The sequence below is a fragment of the Helianthus annuus genome, chromosome 15 (genome assembly GCF_002127325.2).
Source record: "Helianthus annuus cultivar XRQ/B chromosome 15, HanXRQr2.0-SUNRISE, whole genome shotgun sequence".
In the NCBI taxonomy this organism is placed as follows: domain Eukaryota; kingdom Viridiplantae; phylum Streptophyta; class Magnoliopsida; order Asterales; family Asteraceae; genus Helianthus; species Helianthus annuus.
The window spans coordinates 850,883-875,781 of record NC_035447.2 but is presented as its reverse complement, the minus strand read 5'-3'; the positions used below and the strand labels follow the sequence as shown (position 1 = coordinate 875,781).

The 24,899-nt window shown below is 36.2% G+C and overlaps 1 long non-coding RNA gene across 2 annotated transcripts; it reads right to left on the bottom strand.

The window, feature by feature from the left end:
* Positions 1-12,210: 12,210 nt before the first annotated feature.
* LOC118479371 lies at positions 12,211-15,208 on the bottom strand. 2 transcript variants are annotated; one of them, XR_004881377.1, is made up of 4 exons: positions 14,893-15,208; positions 12,787-13,046; positions 12,513-12,585; positions 12,211-12,429 (listed from the first exon to the last, which is right to left on the bottom strand). It is a non-coding gene; the product is annotated as an uncharacterized LOC118479371 (long non-coding RNA). The 2 variants fall into 2 exon arrangements; XR_004881378.1 differs by lacking the exon at positions 14,893-15,208 and adding an exon at positions 13,370-13,430.
* Between the last annotated feature and the right edge of the window lie 9,691 nt (positions 15,209-24,899).

Here is a 24,899-nt window from a genome sequence, read left to right as displayed (position 1 = left end):
GACGGAAAACAATAAATAAATATATACAAAGATGCAGAAACTGAAAAGCAGTAAATAAATATTTACAGACATTCTTTTTGTGAGTTTCGAGGGTAAGAGAATCATATCAGTGTACGGTCATGTCAAAACGCTCTTGTTGTTCAATTAGTTAACATTTAGATAAGCATCCTATAACAATTATCGGTATTGTTGTCCACATAAGCTCAACTTATCATATGTAATCATGGCGAGGGGATACAATTAGTGTATGATTTATACTAACCGACCGGTGTTCATCCACACATGACACATTCCCGTATCAAGGTATGCACGAGAGTTCATCTTACCGGTGAGTATACCGATTCTCATCTGTTTGACCGTATATGATGTGAGATTCTCACTTATTTTGATTGAAAACAAGCCCTATGTGATAGAATCACTTATTGATGAGGAACTTGATTTTCATATGCATGAGGACACAGGAGCAAGTCCGCGAACAGGTCAGTACTTTCGTACAGCAGAGAAACGAACTTGACTCCCGGATAAATGTGATATATTATCACTTATTTTGTATGGACATGTGATTGTTTATCACTTATTGAGGTCGGATGCAATATGTACACGTATGTATGGTATCATGGAAGATCTAGACTTGCGTCCCCGTCTTTTTTTTTCGGTAAAAGATACAACCATGATACCCAGATGATAAGCAGCATAAAGACCGAATATCTCAGAACCTCGGCAATCTATCAAACGAAATTTCGGTACCAAGACCATATGCCAATGAATGGTTCCCACCTGGTCTTCAGTCGATTAAGGTTAATATCACCCTGCACACTTTAAAATGATTGTGAGCCTACCGATACATCTTATATAGAGCTGCTTATCGTTTTTCATTTAAGGTTTAAAGAGATTTCGACAAACCACTGATGTACTATCATATTATCTTTTGCTCGCCAGGAAACTCATTTTTGATTTTCTATTGTTTTTGTGTTTTTTTTTTTGAAATTTTTCGATGTTTTTGGATTTTTAAATTTGGATTTACTCCCCCTAAAATCAACAAACTAAGATAAATTTTAAAAACACAAGTATTTACAAAAACGATTTCCCGATGTCGGTTAACTCATGTTTTACCTTAATGCCATTTACCAAAATTAATTTTAATCAGAATTGATTTATCAAATTTTGGGAAAATCATTTGGTACGTCGGTAAGCGGTGCGGACCATGACAACATTGACGAGTTTCATAGTGAAACAATCACATGTGAGGTGATATTCGAGATCAACGTGTCTGGTCAAAGATTGCTGTACGAGATGATAACAATTCATAAAGCAGCTTAAAAATCGACAAGTTATAGGAGAGATTAGAAATTTAAAACCGTATTCTGCAACTGCTTCATGCATTGCCAGAAATCTGAGCGCTCTCCCAAACTGGACATCCACCCGGTGTGGATTTCAAAGTCAATTTTGTAGCTACTTCAATTAACCCGAGAGAACTCTTCACAGCAACAAGATTAGAAACCTTTGGGTCCGGCTGGTCTTCTACATTGCACCAGCGAAGGTCTTTGTCTTTCTCCTTCAAAAGTAGTGTGCGGTTGTTCAATCCATGCCAAGGCATCCGCACACCCGGTTGGTTTGTTCACCAAACACATTTTCTCCAATCACACCACGAAGAAATGTACACTGCACGTTCATCTTGTTGATTTTGAACTTCAGACGTGCTGCAGGTGCGGACATTTTGATTGAATCTATCCTGGGGACCCGATCAAAGCCATTAACAATCACACTTTTGGAATGAATTTTCATTTTGTCAAAGTTTTTCAATCTCTTTCAACAGACAACTCTGTTTTCCTTTTCATTTCTCTCCATCAAAGGCAACAATTTCTTCTGTCGCCAATCTTGTGCAAGGACATTCCACTATCAATAATCCTATGACTATCGATAGTTCCTCCTGGAACTTCCTGCACACTCGCTCAGAGATTAGTTGGAGAGGGGGACCCAAGCCTTCATAGACTTGGGTTGCCCCTGAGAATCAAGAAATGTAATTTCAATTTCTTGAAGATTTTCAAACACCGCACCTCCCCCTGAACTTTCACCCGATTTAGGTTTCCAAGTTTGTTCTTGTTTACCAGATTGAGTTTTGTAAACAAATTTTGAAACTTCTGGTTTTGAAAATTGTGAAGAACTTGGTTCCCTATTTGTTGGTGCACTACATCTGTTGATTACGTCTAGATGTCTAGGATCAGGTCTTACATTGTATTGTATAGATTAGGGCGTGTTTTACGAGAAAACAGGAGAGTTTAGGCGTATTATAGTTCTGGACCGCTTATTCGGACATGCCGAATAAGTGGACCAGACCTGGACCGCTTATTCGGACATGCCGAATAAGTGGACCAGACCTGGACCGCTTTTACGGACGTGACGTATAAGTGGACCAGAAATCCTATAAATACCCTTGGAGAGGTCCCCAAATGTAACGCAGAGTAGAAATCGTGCCGAAGTGCTGCCGGTGCGAGATTTGAAGTGTAATCAGTGTCAAATCAATAAACAAGTAGTTAAAGTGATTTGCCTGCTGTTTCTACCTTGTTTTCTTGTTATTCCGCACCTGAAACCAAGGAGAAAGCCTCTGAACGACTCGTTTAGGTCGAAATCCGATCCTACATTTGGTATCAGAGCTCAGGAGGTTCTCTGCAGAAATTAGCCGGATTTCGTCACTTTTTCTTACTTCTACACCTTCTTTTTCTGATTCGGGAAGATTTCACGGTCGGAATTCGCTCAAATTCTTACAGATTGTGCACAATAGTATTGTGACAAACCCTGGAAAGTTTCAGATCAAAATTCGAAGTTTTAGTGGGTCAAAATTGAAATTGATGTCTGGTCCGCTTTTGTGACAAGTCTGGTCCGCTTTTGTGACAAGTCTGGTCCGCTTTTGTGACAAATTCTGGTCCGCTTTTTCGAACAAATTCTGGTCCGCTTATTTGAACATTAGCAGGTCAGCTTATTCGGACGTTGAGTAGGTCAGCTTATTCGGACGTTGAGTAGATTCGCTTATCCGGACAATCTTGAATCGCTTATTGATCAAACAACCTGGTCCGCTCCAAATCAACATCCATTTGAATCGCTTATTTGGACATTCTTCATCTAGGCCGCTTATTTGACAAAACCGTTGATCCGCCTTTTAGTCAATTAGCACGTGTTTGAATTTGTGAAAAATGACAATGGTATTTGACGAAAAGGAAAATGATTTTGTTGGAAAGATAAATGATTTTGGGAGATATCGTACAAGGATGTTCAATCAAGATGATAAACATGTTTGGACACTTCGACTTGAAAATTTTGCTTGTCAACAGAATGAGAGTTTGAAAGAGATGAAAAAAAGATTCGATTACATGATAGAGAAGTTGAAATCATTTGATATAAATTTGACAGATACTGAGCAGACATTGAAGTTGGAGGCTGCTTTATCTGCTGAATGGGATGATGTTTTAAAGGAGTTAAAACAAAAACCTAAATTCTCGAAATTACATCCATCTGATTTCATCAATAAACTTCAAAAACGTTATTATAAAAATCTCGATAAAAAGAAGATATTGATGAATAGAGTACAAGAGAATCTAGAAAACCTGAATTTGGGAAATTTAGATAAAATCAATTTGGATGTGATTACTGAAATTGATAAGAGAATCTGTATATGTTATGGTGCAAAACATAACATGAGATATGATTATAAAAGAGGATGTTATATTGATGAAAATTTAAAACCTCTTGATTTTGTAAAAATTGTTTGTGCAGGTACATACAAGAAGGAAACAAAGGATACTCCAAAGAATGAAGAATCTGTAGAAGTTGGATATTCAAGTTCTGCATCAGCATGCTCAAAATGTGACAGCTTCAAGACTGATAATGACAAACTCATCAAAAATGCAGAAAGTTTGGCATTGGAAATCAAAAAGTTGAAAGAAGAGAAGCAGGCTGATGAAAAACAGATTCTTATGGTTCAGAAAATTTGTGAAAAGTTAAAAGCTGAAAATGACAAACTGTTGGTTGGTTTGAACAGTTTGACTTTTGAAAACACGAAGTTAAAAGATAAAGAAAAGTGTTTTGAAAAGAAGATTAAAGATTTTGAAATTGAAAAAACAAAAAATGAAAAAGAATTTCAAAATCAACTGAAAATTCTTGAAGATGGGAGAAATGTTTTTAGTCAAAACAACATTGAGAAGCAAAAACTGATCAATTCACATCTTCAGAAAATTATCGAACTTGAAAAAGAAGGTGAACACGCTCAAAAGAAAATTAAAGAGTTGGAAAAAGAGATTGAAAGTAAACAGAAATCATCAGAAGATGAAGATTTCTGGATCGAGTTGGAAAACAAGAACTTGAAAGCGAATGAATCAAAATTTCAAGAACAGATAAAAGTTCTGGAAGATAAAACATCTGTTCTTGAAAATTTGAAAATTGAGAATGAAAATTCCATCAAGTCTCATCTTGAGAGAATATCTCATCTTGAGGAAGAAGCTAAGAATTCCAGGACCAAGATAGATGAACTTGAGAAGAAATTGATCAGTTTTGCGATGAAATCTGACAAGTTGAATATTCCTTGTCCAAAACCGATCAATTCAGTTCCAATAAGTGACAATGTCACAAACTTTGACTCTGTCAAAGTTGAAGATTGTGATGAGACACCTGATGATGAAAATGTTAAAAAAGAAAAAGAAAAATTGTTTGTAAAGTTGAAAGAAAAATTTCAGAAAACTGTTCTGCAATCAACTGAAGAAGGTGAATGCTCTAAGCAAAAGTCTTTGAAGAAGAAAGCAGAACAGAAACAAAAAGATAATAAAAGTTCATCGAGTCGATCATCCAATCAAAAACAAATATTACAACAAATAAAAAATGAAAATTCAAAATTTGTTGGTAATAAGTGGTGCAGGTCAGACCACAGTGCTAAAGCGTCAAATCCAGCAAATATGAGGAAAGAATACCATCAGGCCAAACAGTGTTACGACTTGAATGTTTGGAACAACGGTGGTAACTGGTATACTAACAGAATGTGCTACAGCTGCGGCTATCACGGACACATTGCTGTTAATTGCCAGTACTGGAGTTATGAGACCAGGAGATGCTTTAATTGCAACATCAAAGGTCACATTGCCAGAGATTGCCCAAGGAAATCTAGTGAAAGATTGAGGGTTAATTCTCAGAAAACGGCAAAGATTCCAGTCAAAGTCAAGCCCCAGGAGCAGAAGGTTCTGAAACCTAAAGTTCCAAAACAGTCAACTCTAGAAAAGAAAGTAAAACTTTCACAGGGGCAGAAAGACAGACTGAGGAAAAAGAGGAAGAAAGCGAGAGAGTATCTCGAGAAGATTTTGTCCTCGGATTCACAAAATAGAAAGAGTAAAAGTTCTGATGAATCAATTTCCTCGATTGCAAAGTCTAGCAAGACAGATTCATCAGATACAAATCTGAGGACTAAAGAGGAAAAGAAGAAAAAGGGGAAGGTCGGCAATGAATCTGACAGATCAAAGTCGGACAAGCCACCTTCAGGCAATGATTCTGGTTCGTTAAAACCAGAAGAGCCTTTGGTTGAGGTAAAAAAGGAGAATTCAGGTTTAGCAATGGATGATGCAAATTTTCCACCATTGTTAAACAAGAATTCGAAATCACCCAAGGACCGTCAGGCTTGGGTGAATCTGTTTAAATGAAAAACCTGACTTGCCGGAGATCCCAAGATGGTATCGTGGATCAGGAATCGGCACATTTCTTGAGAAATTTCACTTTGGTGATTTTTCGCCTAAAATGTGGTAAATCAGGGACATTAAGTTGTACTTGATTTTCTACAAATGGTTTATGTTAAAACTGGAAATGATAAATTTTAAAATGTTTGAAGAAAACAAGATGATGAGATAACCCCAAATCTACAAGTGGTTGGAACACAAACTAATTTTTCCGGAAAAACCATTTTGATTAAAACAAACTTGAGTGTTTTGAAATCATTATGGGAAAATAGTTTGTTGTGAGGGGGAGTTCTGATTGTTTTTGCACAAGAATGGTGAATTGAGGTAATTCACATAATGTTGTCAAATTTCTTGTATAGTTTGTTTTCAATTTTTCCTCAGAAAATCAAAATTGAAACATATTTTGATTTTAGGGGGAGTAAGAAAATTTTGAAAAATTTAAAAAAATTGAAAAATGAAAATGAGTTTTGTTGCAAAAAGAGGAGATGATAGTACATTGGTGGACTATCACAGCATGCTAGAGATTTGTAAATTCAAAAATATTTTAAACAAGTATTACTAATGATGTGTCAGTAGACTTCGCACAGTTAGTAAATTGTATTCGAGATATAAACCTAAAATCAAACTTACTTATTTTGTGGGGAACACTACTTGGATATATAGGTAACCCCTGAAATCTCGTTTGAAAGGTTTCTTATTTTGAAATACTAGGTTCTTATACTCTAATGATGTCTGAGGTATTATTCCGGGACTTCTGCTGAACGGTAGTTCTGACCTAGTCCCTGGCTAATACTTTATTCATATGCTTGAAACATAGCATAAAGCCCTCAGCTGATTAGACAATAAAATTGATGATCAGTTGTTGTAGCTGAAAAGATCCTCTAAAGGGGACACACTGCTAAGTCGAAACTGATATCTCTCTGCTGAACGGAAGTTCTGACCTGAGATCCCTTAGTCTTCGCATATTTCCCCTAATTTATATACAGATATCATTTGTAGTACATTTACCTGTAGATCAAAATATTGAGATCTGGATACGGGAGTATATTCAAGAGGTGGGACACTCAAATAAGTCTAAGTTCTAAAACATTAAATACGTATCTTGAATCAATTGAAAATTTGTGTAGAGGTTTAAGTGGACAACAATACTGACAATCAGAAGTAAATTTGTTTTTAACATTTGCTGATTAATCAAGATCAACGGTGTTGGTGATATGTCTCAAAAAAACCGATATGATCCTCTTGCACAATCTCTCAAAAATAGTGTTCTTTTTGTATTTCATTAAATTCAAAAATCCAAAAATATTGTATTTTTGATTGATATTTGAAAACTTCAAAAAGATTTTCGACAACAGAGTGTGAAGAACTGATATTTGACATTCCGAGAGTGAAACATGTTGAACTTGTGGTTTGGGAGAGAGTGTTTAATTGTGAAGATTTGAAATGCAAAATTGGTTCATTAACTTGAGGACTAAGTTGAATGGTAACCTACAATTTGATATTCATAATTTTTCTTATACAATTAGTTAATTCATTAAGTTGAAATTACAAGTTGTATTGGTTTGTGATAGTGTGTTTGAGTTGTGCAGGTTTCTGATCCTGTCGCTATGGATAGCCAGGAGACATATCAGAACCGGAAAAGAGCTTAAACAGAGGAAGCCAGGAGATAATTTCTATGGTGGTAACAAAATCCCAGACGACTATCCTAGCAAGGTGATAGGGGGAGTCTGATGAAGGTTATAGCCAACGAAAGATAGATCCAGGCAGAATTATTGAAGAAGACCGAACTATATTCGAGAATGTCTTGTTGAAGACTCTCACTGAAGATTCTGTCAACATTCAAGGGGGAGTCTGTTGGTGCAGTTGTCTGTCAACTACATCTTCGTTCGAGTCTTAAAATGATAGAATGATAAAGAGAGAGAAAGCCCTGAGACTGATCTAGATTAAAGATGTGAAGATATAACTTTGAAGTCAAGGTGTGTTAGCGACTCCATCAACATCTGAGGGGGAGTCTGTTGGTGCACTACATCTGTTGATTATGTCTAGATGTCTAGGATCAGGTCTTACATTGTATTGTATAGATTAGGGCGTGTTTTACGAGAAAACAGGAGAGTTTAGGCGTATTATAGACCTGGACCGCTTATTCGGACATGACGAATAAGTGGACCAGACCTGGACCGCTTTTACGGACGTGACGTATAAGTGGACCAGAAATCCTATAAATACCCTTGGAGAGGTCCCCAAATGTAACGGAGAGTAGAAATCGTGCCGAAGTGCTGCCAGTGCGAGATTTGAAGTGTAATCAGTGTCAAATCAATAAACAAGTAGTTAAAGTGATTTGCCTGCTGTTTCTACCTTGTTTTCTTGTTACTCCGCACCTGAAACCAAGGAGAAAGCCTCTGAACGACTCGTTTAGGTCGAAATCCGATCCTACACTATTTACAGATTTGACTTTAGATTTTAAAGCCTTTTCAACAGCTTTGATGTTTTGACGTCGTTGTTTCGTTTCTTGTTCCTTAACAGTTCTTTTATCATGTTTTGGTGAAACGAGACGACGTTGAGGGTGAGCCTTTTCAGGTGGTGCTCTTTCAATAAAATTTGGTATGGGTGAGTTTGTGCAGTCTTTAATGATGTGCCCAAACTTCCTACATTTAAAACACGTTCTCCTTTCAACAAACTTAGGAGAATTTGATCGACTAGCAGATGTCGAACCTGTAGAACCTGAGGTACTTGCTCTTTCATCACACCCGTTTGTGTGTTGGGTGTAATTGTTATAGCTATTACGTTTCAAAATCTTGACTTGTTGTACAAAATCGGTGTTTGATTTGTTTTCAAAAGTCTCAATTTTATCCGTACCATTAGATGCTACAAATTTAACATCTTTTGCTTTCTTCTTGTAACGAGCTCCTTTTGATTCAACCTTAGCCTTTGGCTTTGGAGCTCATTGTTGTTGTTTACCCTTAAAAGCAATTGGTTGTTGCTTTGTCGGTGATTTTTGGTTTCCAAATTGTTTTCTAATTTCTGATTTTGGAACAGGATCACATTGTGTTACCACAACTCCGGGAATGGTCTTTCCCAAAAATTTATTCGTGTTGTCCTCAAAAACTTTATCAATCAAAGATGGATTGATAATTTTAATTGGAAAATCATTGTCCGAATAAATTTTACTATCACCAACTAAAGTGTACAACAAGGTATTGCTCTTAACATCAGACACACTTTCCTTGTCATTCTTGACATCTTTGACAGGATCTATCACTTGCTTGGCAACAGGTTGCACGGCAGGAGTAGGAGGATCACAAAGAATATGATTCTCTATTGGAATTTCTACTCCTTTCGTCTCATCAAGTGATTCATCCTGGTCACTTACATCTGATTCATCATCTGAAGAATCATAGTCCTCAATGGTTGGAGGACTTTGATTTGAAGCACATGATGACTTTTCTTTGTTATCAGATGAGCCCTCCGATGAATTGTCCGGTTTGAACCCTAGGCCAGTAGTAACTTCCTCATAATCAAGAGGCACACTGGGTTCATACCGAGTCATATCCTCTTCATCGGGCATTTTGGTGTAATTATGCCTCAAAGGGGGCAGACATTTCTCATACCCTACACCTTTCTTGTTTCCTTTCAGTTGTTGAACATCGATGATGTGATCAAGCACAAATCGGGAGTTAGAATAACTCTCCAACTTTTGCTTTACAGCATCATGCTCGCATTTGGCAATGGCTAACTCCTTTTTGGTTTCCTCAACAATGTTAATGTAATCGTTAATGCTAACTTGTTTATGATAAACAACTTTGTTCAATTCGGAAACACTTTTTTTTAGGGTTTCAATTACAGATTGAAAATCCTTTTCGTTTCGAGTTAACGCCATGTTTGCCTCTTTGCACTTAGACAATTCAATAACCAAACTTTGATTGTGACTATGAACCGTTTCCGATTCACGTTTCAATTCAGCACATTTATGTTTGATATCAGCACAATCACTACATATGCTAGGAGTTGCAGATTTTACCTGACTTGTAGAAGCTGTGACATTAGCCATGAAGGCAGTCTGAGAAGAGAAAGATCCATCTTCAGTGAGAATCTTCTCCATTTCGTTCGATGTAGTATCAGCTTTCTTGATTAAGTCAGATTTTTGACTTTTTGTCTCCTTGGCATCATCCGACAAATTATCAGCTTCAGAATCCATTCCCTCCTTCACGTCCGATTCTGAACTGCAATCACTCACACCTGAACCATCTTCATCAGTACTGCCACTGTATCCCGAACTATCATCTTTTCCTGAAGATTCACCATCATTGACATTCTTGACAATTTCAGCAAGAAACGCAGTTCCTGTTTGATCACCGTTTCCCAACTGTATCGGCGACCACAATCTACACTTGGATCATATTGAGGTTGTGTTGTGGAAACGTGGGCTTGTGGTGTGGGTATTGATTGTGAAAGATAGGCACTTTCATCGAACTGTGGTTGAGTAGTGGTAACTTGAGGTGGAGGTACGGATTGTGAAAGATAAGCACTTTGATCCCACTGTGGTTGGGCTTGATTGAACTGTGGAAACGGAGAAGAGCTTGTATTGGATACAAATGCCATTTCAAGCTTCGGTTGCTGAACAGAACTAGAACTAGCTGAAGGACCAAAACTAGGCAAATACATTTCTGTGTTCACTACGTCAAAATATGCCTATGGCCACACAAGAAAAGTGTGGCCATAGGCCTTTCGCCACACCTATTTTTTTCAGGTCAAGTGTGACCAAAGGTCGAGTCATCATATGTATCATATGGCCACACACACTTTTTAGTGACTGCCGCATCATAAAAGTGTGGCTAAATGGTATCAACGTTTTTATGCTGAAATCAAGCATTGCCTCTATTAAGTGTGGCTAACGGGTTGCAACAGCCACATGAATTTACTCTAAGTGTGACCATTTCTATTATATAGTCACATGAATTTACTAAAATGTTTGTTTTAGCCATACCAATTATAGAAAAGTGTGACGAAAAGGGTCATTCTAATCAAACATTGTGTCCATTACGTGTGGCTAAAGGATAGCAACGGCCACATATATTTATTGTAAGTGTGGTCGTTTCTAATATACAGTCACATAATTTTTTTTATGAGTGGCTAAAAACTTCTACTAGACACAAAAAAAATTGCAATTTTAAGTGTGGCTTATGTCTAACATTTAGTCACACATATTTGTTATTTCTATGACATTTGTTATCATTCTGTCACACAAACAAAAAACAGAGTGACTATGGTATAGCTATTGGTTATTTATAGCCACACGAAATTTTGTAATTTTAAGTGTGACTATTGTGTAGCATTTGGTCACACATTAGGGCTGTAAACGAGCCGAGTCGAGCCGAGCTATATCCAGCTCGAGCTCGGCTCGAATTCGATTCGAGCTGGCTTGGCTCCAGCTCGAATTTCAAATCGAGCTGAGATTTGAGGCTCGAGCTTGGCTCGATTAGAATTCGAGCTTGCTCGGCTCGGCTCGATCTAGCTCGAACTAACAAAGAACCGCAAAATTTATTACTTAAAAAGCCCTTAAAAATGAATTTCTTCATATCCTAAAAGCCATAATTGCCATTTAATTTAACCATATGGCTAAATATGCAATTATAAATAGTTAGTTCACTTTCTCCATTGTTTTTACCTACTTTTATAGGGGAGATACTCCCTTACTTTTTGTTTTCTAAGCGATGTGGGACAAAAAATGAAGGATGTAAACCTTATCGAGCCAGCTCACGAGCCGAGCCAGGCCAAGCTCGAGCTCGGCTCGTTTAGAAATCGAGCCGAGCCGAGCTGGCTCGTTTAGAACCGAGCCAATTTCGAGCCGAGCTTTCTACGAGCTTTTTTCGAGCGAGTTTCGAACGAGCTGCGAGCCACGAGTTTTTTGAACACCCCTATCACACATAACTTTTTTTCACCATCACGTTTGTTATCATTTCGTCACACAAACAAAAACAAAGTGACTATGATGTAGCTAATGGTTATCTATAGCCATATGAAATTTTGTAATTTTAAGTGTGGCTATTGTCTAACCTTTGGTCACGCATAATATTTTTTTCCTATGGCATTTGATATCATTGCGTCACACAAACAAAAAAAAATGATTATGGTGTGGCTAATGGTTATCTATAGTCACATGAAATTTTGTAATTTTAAGTGTGGTTATTGTTTAACCTTTGGTCACACACATTTTTTCCCTATGACATTTGCTATCATTGCGTCACACAAACAAAAAACAAAGTAACTATGGTGTGGCTAATAGTTATTTATAGCCACATGAAATTTTTGTATCATTAGGCAATTTATTTTCAAACTTTTATGAAGTTAAAACAACAATAAACATGAGAAAACCTAAAAACGAAATGATATTAACAATAATAAACCGATATCCATACATAAATTTTCAATTTAAATACTAATTAAAGACATAAACTTCTATTCAAAATCTATCTACATAAGGTGCACATGGAATGCCTCTACACATAAACTAAGAACTAATTCTAGGTTGTTGTCTTCAAATCCATATACTCACTGCTTTTAGACTTGAAAGTGCTGGAAATTTATATCTAGTTGTTTTGCCATTGTGAACTGCTCCAATATTTGATAGCAAAATCAATAACCAGCCACCAGATTCATGTTGTGGACAGTTTAATCATTGACCAACCACCCGACATCAATGAGATCCGAGCTATCTGAACTGCTCCATCGCAATAAAAGCATGTCCGATTATCTGCTCGCCAATGCAAATATCAGATGGAAAAACGTGTATGAATAACTCACATGTTTTGCTTCCATTTCTTTCTTGCCTTTGCCTGATTCTAGTTCCCCCGATTCTAGAACTGGTGATAGCTCCCTTGTTGTGAAAGGCAAACTAAAATGTTAGTTTCATGAATCTAATTTGGAAAGAAAAAAAGTGTAATTTATATGATCAAAGTACAAGTATTACTTTCTCTCGGAGAAGATGGAGAGGATAGGAATGTTGTCAAAGAACCATCACGTAGAGATGAATATAAAACTAATAAAAGAATTGTAAGCATGCTAAGAATCAGTGTACCTGTGGTGACGTCTTTGGAACTGTTTAAACCATTGCAGACGTAACACCACTCCAAGGTTCTGTTGCAAATACAAGACCAGATCTAAAAGGCCTAACACCGCTCCACAACATTGTTGGGCGCAGCCGTGTGCTTTCTCGTGTCACATTAGCTGGGAGTTGAGGGAGACCAAGAACCATGTTCTTCAAATGTTTCCTTGGGTCTCAATTAAACCTGAAATCCCTGAAGCTTGTTGTGGCGCATATATCTCTTGCATGTGCTTCTGATTAACAATAAAACATGTAATCAAAATCATTACATAAAAACTATGAATGCAATTAGGTGTGGGCTCAAAAATTATCTCCAGCACTTGGCATGTAATGGTATTTAGAAAACACACTTAAAAGGGTAAAAAACAACTATATAACAACTATCGATTGGGTTCATTGGTAGTTACTAAAGCAGGTGATACATCACAGAGTTAAATTGATCACACGCTATATCTTAGACTTGTGGCAGTTTGATATACGTTTATCAACATCCAGATCTCCATGTAAACAAATACTAATTTTAATATATATTTTTATAGGATTAGAACTTACATACCCAAGTTAGAGTTTTGGCGTATACTTCTTCGAGCTGTAGATACAAGTTTACTCTCAGAGGCTGTTTAAAGAAAGACAAAACTTTCAATTTCATATTACAAACATGGACTGTTTGAAAAAATTATGACTTGTTGTGTAAAGACTATAAGAATAGTAAATAAATCAATATTGATTAAAAAAAAGATGTCATTTTATATCTCATAAGTATCAAAAGTTGACTATTGGTAAAAGGGGTCTTAGCTTTCTATTTATAAAGAGTTTTAAAAAAAAAAATTGTTATGTGGACATTTATAAACAAAATAAAAGAAAACATACATTGCATATACACGATTCGAGCCTTGGATTTTGGGCTCGAGCTCAGCTCGTTAGTAAAACTTAAAACTCGAGCTCGGCTCGAAAGCTCGATCTAAGCGTCTATGGCGCGAGTTAAAACAAGCTAAAGCTTGACTCGAGCTCGTTTTTGGCTGTTAATGAGCCAAGGCTTGGCTCGAGCTCGATTCAATAGTTTGAGAACTCAATTAATAAAGAACATCTAGATCATTCAAAAAGTAATACATAGTTTAAACCCTAAAGTATACTAAGCACGATAAGGTTCGTCAAGTCTAAACGAGCTACACATACAAGGATAAGACCAGTGAAAACATTTAGTTTGCAAAATGCCATGAAGATTGCAACTCAAGTTGATTTGGATTTTCACTTTTCGGTATACCAAATTCCTCCACAACTTCCTATGGATTCAACATTGTGTTAAATCACTATTTGTTTAGTGAATTTAAACTAAGCTGAATTTAGAGACAATCTAACTCATTTTAATAGCTTGCTGCATGAAGAGAATTGTAACTAAATGTCCAAATAGTTCACCAGCTACTCGTGTGAATCTATTGATGATTGAGCAAGCACCCAAAATAGACAGCAAGATCAGTAGAAAAGCCGTCCACACACAAACCCTGTTCTTAACAAGACAAGACTAATTTTTTTAACCCATAATATTCCAGTTAGATTATGTATATAATATTAAATAAACTTGCTTCAATAGTACATAAAGTATATAAGCATTAACACCCATCATAAGGCAATAAATAGAACTTTTATATAGTAAATAACATGTTTGAGATGATTCAACACATAAAAGCATAACCTTGAATATTCTAATTATCTAGTTGCAGCAAGAACTAACATTAAACTTAAAGACTTGAGAGCTCTGACATACATTCAACTCTAGCTTGCAACCACGAACATCAATATACAAAAAAAGAAAATAGTTAACATTCAAACTACAACACAAGATTTAAACGCGAATCAATTAAATATCAAATAAGCTATGACCTTATCTAATTTTGCAACATTAAAAGCTCTGACATACATTCAACAGCCTTCTCCTGACCGTAGTTTCTAGAAACCCTCTGAATCGACAATATAATATATATTCAATTTAACAAAGTAATTATACACACTGCAATCGTTGCAAAATCAGGTTATATGAAGTAATTCTCGAAAACAACCAAGACGCTGAAGCATAATTACCATATTTTTCCTTTGATTGGTCCGGTGGTGATTTAGGGACTCCTTTGATTTTTCCTTTGCCATATTTAGGGACTTTGTTGTAGAATCTGACAAAGGTTGGAGAGGCGACGGAGGGCCAGGAGAACTATAGTGGCCGAAGAGTTGCAAACCATTGGTATTGGTATGAAATTGGAAGCTAGGGTTTTGATTTGTTTGCCTTGAATTTTTCTGCTGTTTTTTAGAATTTTTTTGGGGGGAGTTCAAATTGGGAGCCCGATTGGGTTGGTGTCACGACCCCCGACCCCATCTGGCCGGAATCGGTGCCGTGAGCAGTCCAGTGGTACCGGTGATTATTTTGAAAAACATTGCAGCGGAAATTTCATCAGGACCGTGAGTTAGGAAAAATATCAGAGTTTAGAAACACCGGATTTTATTTAAATGGATGGAATAAATTCCATGTTTTACAAAGGTAGCTTTTAATAAAATAATATTTCTTAATTTGAAAATAAGCCACTTCTTGAAGTCCTTCAGTGTCGGATCCAATCCTTACTCCAATCTATTGTAATTACCTGAAACGCGTTTTAAAAAGATTTTGTCAGCGGGAAATACTGAGTGAATTATTCTAGTTACTGAAAACGACACATTTATTATAATTTACAGTGGTAAGATCTTTTACAATGTATCCTGATATCAACCAACTACCCACAGTACTTTACCACTCGATCCATTGGCCCATACGTCCAATGGTATCTGTGATTATGGTCATATCACCCAATGGCTGCCCCAATGGTGACGATTATCAAGTAATGTATACAATACCCCACATACCGGCTGTAATTTGGTGATTCACATAAACTTAGTCACTGTAAGTTATAATTCGGAAAATAATTTGGAGTATGGTAAATAGTCACAACCTGTGAGAAAAGAATTTATAAAAAAAGATAATAACTCACAAATCAGCATGCAGTATTTGAATCTGACAAAGGTTGGAGAGGCGACGGAGGGCCAGGAGAACTATAGTGGCCGAAGAGTTGCAAACCATTGGTATTGGTATGAAATTGGAAGCTAGGGTTTTGATTTGTTTGCCTTGAATTTTTCTGCTGTTTTTTAGAATTTTTTTGGGGGGAGTTCAAATTGGAAGCCCGATTGGGTTGGGAGGGAAGTTTTTAGGGGTAAAAATTTTAGGAGGAAAACTATTTTCTAATTTCTAAACTTTTAATATATAAAGTTATAAATAGGTTGGGAAGGATGTTTTCAGGGGTAAAAATTTTAGGTGGAAAACTATTTTGTAATTTATAAACTTTTAATATATAAAGTTATAAAAATTAAATTGAAATTATACAACTTTTTTTTAAATATATAAATTACATGTTGAGCATAGAAAGTAAATTGCCCATTATGATTAGGGTGTAAACGAGTCAAGCGGTTTGGGAACCGTCGAGATCAGTTTGAGAAAAAAGCTCAAAACGAGTTACATCTTATTGAGACTGAGCCGAGCTTGAGCCTAAAATAAAGCTCGGTTATTTATTGAGCCCAAGCTCGAGCCTAGCATGTGAAGCTTGTTAAGCCTTATCAAGCCTTAATGTAATATTAAATAGCATTTACCCCTTATTTAAAGTTGTCTAGTAAACGAGTCGAGCCAAACTTATTTAAAATTGCTTTCGAGCCAAGCCTAGACCTAAAAACAAACTTCCTTAGTAAACGAACCCGAGCTTCACTAATCGAGCTCGCAATCCTAAACGAGTCTATTATTTTATACCATTCTTTATCTAATATATTAATTATTAGATAATAAACGAGCCCGAGCTTCACTTTTCAAGCTCGCAAGACTAAACGAGTCTATTATTTTATATTATTATTTATCTAATATACTAATTATTTGATGATAAACGAGCAGAGTCCATCGTGATCCATTAAGGCCCAATACGGTTCATTAAGACATCTATGATCCACTATTGTCCATTGTGATCCATTAAGGCCCAATATAGTCCATTAAGACACGTAAGATCTACCATTGTCCATTATGATTCGTGAAGGCCCAATATAGTACATTAAGAAATGCATGATCCACCATTGTTCATTGTTATTCATTAAGGACCAATGTGGTCCATTAAGACATGTATGATCTACCATTGTCTATCGTGATCCATTAAGGCCCATTGTGGTCTATTAAGATATGTATGATCTATTATATTCCATCATATGATCTATTAAAACTCATTATGGTTCATTAAGACATCTATTATCTACCATTGTACATTGTGATCTAGTAGGTCAAATACGGTCTATTAAGAAATGTATGATCTACCACTGTCCATCGTGTTCCATTAAGGCATAATATGGTCCATCAAGACATTTATGAACTACAATTACTCATTGTGATCTATTAAGGCCCAATATGATCCATTAAGAAATGTATGATCTATTATTGTGTCATTTTGATCCATTAAGACCCAATATGGTCCATTAAGACATATGTGATCTACTATTGGCCATTGTGATCCATTAAGACATATAATTCACCTACTATTGCCCGTTGTGATCCATTAAGTCCCAATATGGTCCATTAAGGCCCAATATGGTCCATTAAGGCCCAATATGGTCTATTAAGACATATATAACCTACTATTGCCCGTTTGTGATCAACTAAGGTTCAGTACGTTCCATTAAGAAATCTTATTCACCTACTATTGCGCGTTATGATTAATTAAGGCCCAATATGGTCCAGTAATACATATAGTACCTACTATTGCCCGTTGTGATCCATTAAGGCCCAATATGGTCCATTAATGCATTTGTGATCTATTAAGGCCCAATATTGTTCATTAGGACATATATGCCATACTATTGCCCATTTTGATACATTAAGGCCCTATATGGCCGATTAAGACATATGAATTTTATAGTAAGATTTTTGTATATTTTTTTAAATAGTGTATTTTGAGATATGCTTGAGATCAGCTCGAGAAAAATCTCAAAACAAGCCGAGTCTTATCGAGCCCTAATTGACATCATTGGACTCAAAAACCCTAATTGACCATCATTGGGCCTACATGATCATCATTGGGTCTATTTGACCACCATTGGGCTTAATTGGCCATCACTGAGCCTCAACAACCCTAATTGACCTTCATTGAACCTAGTTGACCATCGTGGGTTCTAATTGATCATCATTGGGCCAAATTGACAATCATTGAACTCAACAAACCTATCTGACCTTCATTGGGCATAATTGACCTTTTTGAACCCAATTAACCATCATTGGGCCTAAATCTCTATCATTGGTTCTAATTGACCATCATTGGACCTAATAGACTTGAGCCTCATTAGCCCTAATTGTTTCAGTAAGCCTAGTTGACCATCATTAAGCCTTATTAACCCCAATTGGCTTTCACTAGGCCTAGTTGACTATCAGTAGGCCTAATTGACCATCATTAAGCCTCATCAACGAAAATTGACATTCATTAAGCCTAGTTGGCCATCAACCAATCTAAATTATTTTTTTACCAAATAAATATGATTTTTGGTTTTGGTTTATTGAGTTTTCTATAAATAATGAAAAAATTTATTTGATTTTAAATTACTTTATAATATAAAAGTTATTAAAAATTTATATTATTTACATTTCTCGAACATATTTAATAAAATGCATAAATGCATGATTGAAGAGTTGTATTAGAAGATTAAAAAACAATTTTTAGTAAAAAATTTAAAGATGAAGATTATAAGTTATTAGACAAAATCTATAGTTAATCATTTGAAAATGAAAGAAATTGAAAAAAAAAACAACCACTATCCTAAATCTTAGTTGCAACCTAGGTTGCGTCAACACTATTTATAATGGTCCCCCTTTTTTGAAAGGCTAATTTCTTTTAATCTCCGATTGTTTGTGGGACTCGAACCTAAGCCCTCTCCCTTCCCACCTTTTAATATTCTTTTTTTAACTGACACTTATTTCAATTAAAAAAAATAATTAATATTAATATATGGGCTTTCTATTAAATAATCTAAAAAATGGCATGGGGAATAAGGATCGAACTCTAATCTACTATTTAGAAGAGTGTATGCTTATCAACTGGGCTAGACACTTTTAGCAACAGATTTCGTAAAGTAACTACTTATGCGAGCCAGTGTTAGTAATTGAGATTATTAACATAATCCTAATTTTTTATATGTGTTTCATTATTTTAGTTGACTCAAAGCTTCATAACATGCACTTGGTTCTAACAATATTGTGCCCCTTAGAAAAATTGTATAACAAGTCAGACGACATTATTAGTTTTATTTGTGATAAATTTTATCAAATGTCCAATAACCTTTTATCACCATATTAAGTTCATAATAATTGAACAAGTGTTACTTAATAATTCAAAGACGTCAACATCACAGGTTGAGTCTTTGAGTCAAACAAGCTCTTATATACATATACATAATCTCTCTTAAAATTTTAAAACGCCGTGGGTTTACATGAACCCGTACCAATCAATGTAGGTCCACCTTTGGTTTTGATCATATGTAAAAATTTTAAGTTATGATAAACCTGCCTACCTAGTTATACTACAACTTAAAAGGTTATGTTTTGGCACTATTTGACCCGTTTCCGAAACCGAATAAAACAAGAATAGTTATTCTTTTAAGAGTAAAATGCCATCATTTGTAGTGCAAATGTAATGAACATCATTTGTTATCCAAAACTGAAACTTTCGTAGGACTTGATTTGTTACAATTGCACATCACCAGCTGCTACCATTCCCCACATCACCATTATCAGTTTCAAGAATTCTTATTAATTTTAAAGCCGAACATCAATAATTTTTTTAATCCTAAAAACATCATGCATTAACCCAGAAATGTTCTAACTGAGAGATGACGGGTTGAACCTAACACGAACATAAAATTTTTACACAAACCATGAAAAAACATTAAGATACACCAGTCACATGTAAGAATTAGTCTGAGAACAACTTCATTTTGCATGTAAGAAGAGTTAACATCTTCAAACACACTAAACAGTTGACCAACATTCCATGGTATGCAATGTCTTACAACATTACCTTACCTGGTTGAAAGTTCAGTTTGTGACTTTTGGCAAACACCAATTATGCATGACCGCTGGTTCTAGCAGTAGGCTGAAGGGTTGAAAGCCAGTTCATAAATTGTGAATTTCATAGTATAGAGGACCCAAGCAAACATCACGACCCCTGAAAATGAGTCATACAATACAAAAGGCCCATCTCTCGCAATAAACGGGTCAACTGAGACACCCAATACTCCAGACCTTTGAAAGCTTTAACAGTTGCCATCTAAAAGTCACATGACCATCATGTCAAATGCCAGTTACCTTGCGAAAATACGCCACATGACCATTATAGAAAAACTGAGAACCAAAGGCAGGCATGTCACCAGTGTAATTCATTATCGCAAAAGAGGGCCCGGTCACAATAAAAGAGTTAAATGTGTTACCCAATCATGAAAACCTTTAAAAAGCATTACCGGCTGCCATGAAAAATCCACATGACCATCACGGAAAACGTCGGATACTTAGAGAATATGCCAGGAAAACAACAGATTATGCAGGGTGTACAAACACTTAATGCGTATAAGTGTTGCAAATTAGTATTATATAAATAAATGTCTTATTTGACTTTAAAAAGTCAAACAATGTTGTATAAACCGTTGCAGCTGCTTCGTTCGGGCCTCCATGTTGTCATGGTGTAGATTAGTTTTTTGATCATAGATCCAAATTTCTTTTTAAAAAGAGCATATTTTAGATGAATTTGATCAGGATCACTAACATAAGCAAGAAAAGGGTAACATTTATATAAAATGGTGATTTATTTGGGATAAAAATTTGAGCAACAGTTTCATGTAGGGCATAAGCGATTCCTTAAACGCGCCCGCAGACGATGGGTAAGAAGTTGCAAATACTGCAGGTGAGTGTGGGCTCGAGACATGAACTTTATCAGCTAGCTAACTGGAGCCGGCCAAGGGCATTATAAACATTTTTTCACTGGGGGAAGCAACACCTCCCAAAGTTCTTGGTAGCTGCCACCTAATAGTACACATTAGATGATTTGAACATGTATTGCGTTAACGCGCTCCAATGCATAATTGAATCGGACATGAGTCGGGTCACCCGCTGCAACGCGCGGACATTCCCACTAGTAGTAAAATAGTACAAACACAAAGTAATCTTACAACATGTAGGCTATGGTTCACATCAAGGAGCATTCATGAAACTAAGCAAGTTCATGAATCATTATTTTTGGATAAAATAACAAAAAAGAAGAGTCTGTTGAAACGATTCAACCACTTAAAAAATCATTTACAGTCTCCTTGGTAAGTATAATGTCCATTGTCCAGTAAGCAATTAACAAACCAGATACCGCCAACATAATTGTGAAGAAAATACAAAGATCAAGCACAAAGGATCCAAAAACCATATACATTGATTTGGCAGAAGATTTTAATATGTTTGAATTCCCTCAATACAAAACCCTAGATCGGAGTTTAATTCTGAAAACTAACAAATTATTTGCTTTCATTAAGAGAACCCATATTCAACCACCTGATAATTCAATATGTTTGAATTCCTCCAATATGAAACCCTAGACCGGAGTTCAATCGAAGCATTATGATATGAACTGAAAGATGAATAAGAAACCAGGGTTTGCCTTTCCCGGTCGCAATATGAGGTGGGATCACCGAAAATTCCAATCCCCGTAGCCTGCAATTAGAACCAAATCTCAAATCTGCTTCACTCGAACTCAACTCTGCAGATCTAAAACTCTTATAATCGAACAATTCGGAAACCTAACTCATCTCTAGTAGGGAGGGAATCGAAAATAACACATACACGTTTGAGAAACTAACTCTAATCACATAGATAAAAGGGATTTACGTAATCGATCTTCTCGAATAAGAACTAGACAGATATGGTAAGAGTTGGTAATAGTTACGAGATGATAAGTGTGGCTATTGTATTGTATGGTATTTGGTCACACAATTTTTTTATTTATGGCTTTTGCTATCATTCAGTCACAGAAAACAAAAATAAAGTGTCAATGGTGAGGCTAATTGTTATGTAAAGGTGTCTTAAATTTTTGCAATAGTAAGTGTGACTATTGACTAATCTTTAGTCATATATTCTCCATGACATTTGTTGTCATTTTGTTACGCAAAAATATACTAAGTAACGATAGTGTGACGAATGTTTATGTAAAGCCACATAAATCTTGTAATTTTAAGTGTGACTATAGCCTAACATTCGGTCACACAAAATAGTATATGTGGCCATATGTATTACCTTTTAGCCACCGTCACACAAATGTCACACTTTTTTTAGTGTGGCTACTAAATGTCTTAGTTTTTCCCAAATATATGTTTTTAGCCACATCATTAAAAAATACCATGGCCGTAGATCACGTGTGACTGCACATTTCCAGTGTGACTAATAAATGTCATAGTTTTTTTCTTAAAATGTGGCTGATGGTTTCAAAAACATGTGTTTATGGTCACATAAAACAATTACCGTGGTCGTATATCACATTTGGCCACACTTTTTTAGTGTAACTAGTAAATGTCACAGCTTTTTCTTAAAGTGTGGCTAAAAGTTTTGAGTTGTTACATAATAGCCACATGAATACGTAAAATGTGTGGCGGTAAGTGGGCTGAAAGTTTTTCAAATATTAAAAATGACCTTTGGCCACACATTGAATCAAAAGTGTGGCCGGACGGTTTGGCCATATGTGTGGCCGTAGGTGTTGGTGCACTTGTGTCTGTACTTTGTCTGTATTCGGTCACGATGTAAACGATGTCCTTGTTAGTCATGTAAGTTTGACCAAGTCAACAGTCCTCCTAGTTTGACTTGGCCAAACAGTTATGAAATGGTTGTAAAATGTCTGAGTCGAAAGATGGGCCATCGAAGGATTATGTCTATCCTTCGATGAGCTCGAAAGATGTCCAACGAAGGATACTGTTGAACCTCGAAGGATATACTATCCTTCGAGGTATATGTGGATCATTCGAGGCCTTTGTGATCGACAGATGATCCTTCGACCATCTATCAGATCCTTCGGACAATACAACCAGTGCTGGGTATATATATATACCCATGCAGTGTATGTTCTCAGTAGACTTGTCAAGAATACAGACACACTTTGAGAGAACCTGCTGTCAAGAACACACACACACATTAGAGAGTTTGCAAAACTGATTTGTAAACATTGTGCTTGTAACCGGAACCTTTCATTCGTATTAATACAAGTGGTGTTAATCGGTGAATCTTGTGTGTTGTGTTTGTGTTTGTTTCATCCCGGTTTGCTCACTAGCTTGGATTCCGCACTTGCTAGTGGATTAGTATAACAAGGTTAAGGTTAAACCTCATCCTCCGAGAGGGACCTACAAGTGGTATCAGAGCCATGGTGCCCGATTTAGTAAATCTAACAGTTTACTAAGTCACATGTGCTCTAGATCTGTGATTTTTGTGCTTTTTGTTCAAGATGTAAAAATGGTGAAAATCAAGAAAAACTCAGATCTGGACCCGAATATTCAGATCTGTGCTGAAACGAGTGTTGGGTTTTATGTTTTTCACCTAAACATTCAAGTTATCATCATAAAAAATTGTATACAAAGTGTTTTCATCAAATCTGCAAATTTACACAGCCGCTGTGTTCTTGATGTTCTTGACAGCTTCATACCCCGAAAGATGAAAGAGATCCAGTTGTTGTTTTTCGAAAGATCAGATGACTTCGAAGGGTTATCTCAACAACTTCGAAAGATCAGATGACTTCGAAGGGTTATCCCAACAACTGCGAAAGATCAACTTTATCAAACAGGTTTCGAAGGGTTATCCCAACAACTTCGAAAGATCAACTTTATCAAACAGGTTTCGAAGGGTTACCCCAACAACTTCGAAAGATCAACTTTACCCCCATCAACTTCGAAAGATGAGACAGATTTCGAAGGACCTCAACAACTTCGAAAGATATATCTTTCGTTCTTGGCACGAAACAGATTTCGAAGGATCCAGAGAATCGAAAGATCAGATGTTTCGAAGGATCCAGAATCAAAAGATCAGATTGTGTATCGAAGAAGGAGAAGAAGAGTCAGGCAAATGGTGATGTCGGCTGTTGTTCTGTTCATTGAAGTAAAGAAGTTGTTTGCTGTGAATGTTGTATCACAGAAGAAGAGGGTAATTTTGGGGTTTTGTATGACTTTTGTGGTTGGTTTGACTTTTGGGGTGTGGATGTTTGTATGTCGGCATAAATGGATTTGAAATGGAGATAGGGTTAGGACTATTGGGTGTTTTACATACCATCAAATGAAATGGGCCGAAATCCTTATGGGTAGTGGAGTTGGGTTGTGATTGCTTAATGATAACTCTTTTGTCTTGGGCCTCTAATATTGAAAGAAATCAATAATTCATGTTGTGGGTTTTGACTAATGAACCCAAGTCCTTGTGGATAACCAATTTCCTTTTCAATCATAAGTCTTCATGGCCCACTAGTATTTGTGGCACAAGTGTTTGTTGGATTTCATTAAAAAAAAATCCATTAGTTGAATTTTTATTCATAGTTTTGGATATGGTTGTATCGATAGGAAGACATATCCGATATATAGTGGCTGATAAACAACTTTACTGTTGTTGACTTTTAGCTAATATTGGATGCTTTTTTTTTATGAAATGGGTCTTGGATTTCTATGATGGGCCAATAGAGTGATGGGCTCATCTAAAAGTCAAGTTGTTATGGGTATTGGATTTTCATTAGTTTATTTGTTTGAGTAAACAAATTACTAGTGGGAGTCGGGTCGGGTGTTCGCGAAGATTATTTGAACCGTGCTTCTATTTTTCAACGCCAAATTCGTACAAATTTGGGAGCGCGCGGGATGATGCGGCATGATGAAAACAAGAGATGATGAAAACTTGATTTTTGAAAAATGTGGGGTAGTCACGGTTACCGACGCAAACGTCAAATTTGGTGACTTGACTACTATGGGCCAAAAACAACACGGTATGTTCACTTCCG